This window comes from Trachemys scripta, chromosome 12 (assembly GCF_013100865.1).
Source record: "Trachemys scripta elegans isolate TJP31775 chromosome 12, CAS_Tse_1.0, whole genome shotgun sequence".
NCBI lineage: Eukaryota > Metazoa > Chordata > Testudines > Emydidae > Trachemys > Trachemys scripta.
This window is the reverse complement of record NC_048309.1, coordinates 35,113,808-35,117,471: the sequence shown is the minus strand read 5'-3', so window position 1 is coordinate 35,117,471 and position 3,664 is coordinate 35,113,808. Positions and strand designations below refer to the sequence as shown.

Sequence of the window (3,664 nt, the reverse complement as noted above, 5' to 3'; positions counted from 1 at the left end):
TAAACCTTACACTTACCCAATGAAGGGGAAGAACTGTGCCATATGAGTTATGCACCAAATGAAAACAACTTAAATTCTGGACTTTACATACTGAGTATTAGCAATGTGTCACCTGAAAATGAGTGTCAGCCCAGGGATTGTCCATAGAATATTCGTAATCATAAAATGTGAAAAAAACTGATCTGCTAAAGGATGCAGCTGGTGAAAAAATTGGAGTAAAAATTGTTTTCATAGAAAAAAAGAACTTTTTTTTTCCCAAACTAAATCTTATTAAAAATTATCCACATTTTAAGGGAAAGAAACATATATTCAGTAAACAAATCCACACAGATTGATTGATGGATCAATAGATAGATTAGATAGATACCAGTACAGAAATGGCTGTTAAAATTTATCATTTACTAAAAATCATAACTTCATATATATACATACACAGGTGTTTAGTAAATTAAAAAAGCAGTAACCAACTTCATAATGATTTCTATATACATTTAAATAAATGGAATTTAAAAATATGAGAAAGTGGCTCTGATTTCAATCCCCTCCAAATAGAAACAACCTCAAAATAAGGAGACTTTTCATTAAACTGGGTCTTTGGGTTTTTTCCATTTCTGACCAAGATTCACCCACGAAGAATTCACAAACAAAGACATTATGTTTATTGATTAAATCGTTCTGTGGAACCACTTCCCTTTCCCCTGGCATGAGTTAATAGCCCATCAAGAGGGGCAACCCAGACTGCTACGCTTGGATCCAGATTCTCTCCATTTTGATTTATCTTACACAAATTAGCTTGGATGGCCCGAATTCTTCTGAAATTCATAAATTTACTGAGAGCTTTCCTCAGGGCCTCCTTGACCTCTTTGTTTCTCAGGCTGTAGATGAGGGGATTGACCAAGGGGGTCAGGACAGTGTACAGGAGAGAGAACACTTTGTTAAGGTCTCTCAGTATATCAGTTTTTGGTAACACGTACACAATAGTGATGGTCCAATAGAAAATGGTCACCACAATGAGGTGAGAGGAGCAGGTGGAGAACGCCTTCTGCCTCCCGGTGGTGGAAGGGATTTGCAGGATGGCAAAGATTATGCAGACATAGGATTTCACAGTGAGTAGAAATGGGGGCAGGGTGAATATAAAGGACAGGGTGGAAGCCGAAAGTTCCACAAGGCGGGTGTCACTGCAGGATATGTTCAGCAATGGGTTGAAATCACAAAAAAAATGGTTAATTTAATTGGGGCCACAGAAAGCTAATTGTAAAATCATTCCAGTTACTATGGAACTAGCCAGTAACCCACTCACCCAAAACCCGGCTGCTAGCTGGAGGCATAACCTGCCATGCATAATTATTGTATAATGCAGGGGGTTACATATTGCTAAATAGCGATCATAAGACATCGTTGCTAGGAGATAACATTCTGTAGCTGCTAAGCAGCCAAAGATATAATATTGTATGACACATGCATAGAAAGAAATGGTTTTGTCCCAGGTCAGGAGACTGGCCAACACCCTGGGCAGGATGGTGGAGGTGTAGCAGGTTTCCAAGCAGGACAAGTTCCCCAGGAAGAAGTACATGGGGGTGTGAAGATGCTGGTCAGCCACAACTAGTGCAACAATGAGGATGTTCCCGGCCATGGTCACAATGTAGATCACCAGAAACAGCAGGAAGAGAAAGGTCTGCAGCTCCGGGGTATTCCTGAATCCCAGGAGGATGAATTCTGTGACGGATGTTTGATTTCCCCATTCTCCATCTGCCATGGGTTTTGTCTAGGGGAAAACCAAACGAACTCTGAAGGATCATTTGGAAAGTGTGGAGTTAAATGTTCATATTTTGACATCACTCTATTCCACATATGTGTCCTTCTGGGTACTTTTAAAGGGCTGTCTGGAAAAGATCAAATCTTCAAACTGAAATTGATAATTTTTGGAGAGTGTGTTAAGCTCCATTTCAGATAATATCACAAACACAGAACAATGCACGATAGGCTAAATCTGACAGGAATAGCAAAATTCTTGGCATGAGGGGAAAAAAACAACACAGTATAAAGCTTCCATCACCGCCACCTTTTCATTCATGCTTTGGGACACTTGCTCCCATATTTTCCCCTTATTCATTCCAGGGTTGCCCTGTCATAGGCAGGCACATTTCAGTGAAGGCTACCAAATAGGATCTGGATTGAAATCTTATTCCTAATGATCTAAGCTTGGCTTCACCCTTCCCCTACCATTGGTGCTGATATGTACACCCTAAGTAATTCTTTGTGGGCTGGATCTACAGACTGACAGACCGACGTACATACACACCACTGCAAATGAGACATGTTAAAAACAGTGCTATGCCACTGGTATTCAAGGCCCAATTCACAACTGGCTTGTAGATAGGGCTGGTTGAAATGTTTTAATCAAAACTGGTTTTAGGTGGAAAATTGGATTTTGGTTGAAACACTTTTTTTTTTTTTGGCAAAAACTGTCTGTGGAAATCTTTTGTTATTTTTCTCAAAATATTACAACCATAAAACAAAGGATTTTGGCCAAAAAATTGGAGCTGTACTTTGCTCCTCAGACCTTTCTCATCCTCAATGGGGCAAGGCCTCCATGATACCCATCTCCCCCTCACCAAAAAGGGAGACTGTGGTGCATTGTGGGTGATGGAGTCCAGCTGGGGATCCCAGCCCATAGAGGAGAATGGAGACTTGAGGAAAAAACAGCAAATCACATTTTTGCCCTACATCTTTTGGTTTTCAGCAAATTTGTTCATGAAATTCCTCATGAACAAAACATAATGTTGGGAGGAGCACTACTTCTGCCTTGTGCAGTCACTTGCTCCTCTGCAAAGCAAGTGCCAAGGAGTGTGAGACACTTTCACACCCATTTTGTTCTGGGACACATATACAGACTCAAGGCAGGGCTCAACATTCAGGCCCATAGTATTCTACATATTATTGTTTTTCTGGAACAAACCAGGGACAATCTTCAGGAACAGTCCAGGCACTGCCTTGCTCCTTGAAAATATATCGTAGATCAGGGTTTACAACCCTTTTTCATTTGCAGACCCCCCAAAAAATTTCAAATGGATGTGCAGACCCCATTGGAAATCTTAGACATAGACTGCAGATCTCCAAGGGATAGACCACTTATCTAGACATACTATAAGAGGATGCACAACTGGATGGAAAGATATACTCAGAGAGTAGTTATCAATGGCTCACAATCGATCTGGAAGGGTATATCCTGCAGAGATCTCTCTTGGGTCCAGTTCTATTGACTATCTTCATAAATGATGTGGATAATGCAATAGAAGCTACACTTATAATGTTTACAGAGGATACCAAGCTGGGAGGGGTTGGAAGCACTTTGTAGGACAGGATTAGAATTCAAAATGATCTTGACAAATTGGAGAAATGGTCTGAATTAAATAGAATGAAATCCAAAATGTACAAACACACCATGCATAACTTAGGAAGGAATAATCAATTCCACAAATACAAAAGAGAAATGACTGCCAGGGGAGGAGTACTGCAGAAAAGGATCTAGGGGTCACAGTGGATCACAAACTAAATATGAGTCAATAATGCAATACTGTTGCAAAAAAAAAAAAAAAAAAAAAAAGCAAACTTCATTCTGGGATGTATTAGCAGGAGTGTTGTAAGCAGGACACAAGAAGTA

At 40.1% G+C, this 3,664-nt stretch overlaps 1 pseudogene; it reads right to left on the bottom strand.

Moving 5' to 3' along the window:
• Positions 1–658: 658 nt before the first annotated feature.
• LOC117886116 lies at positions 659–1,756 on the bottom strand (annotated as a pseudogene).
• Between the last annotated feature and the right edge of the window lie 1,908 nt (positions 1,757–3,664).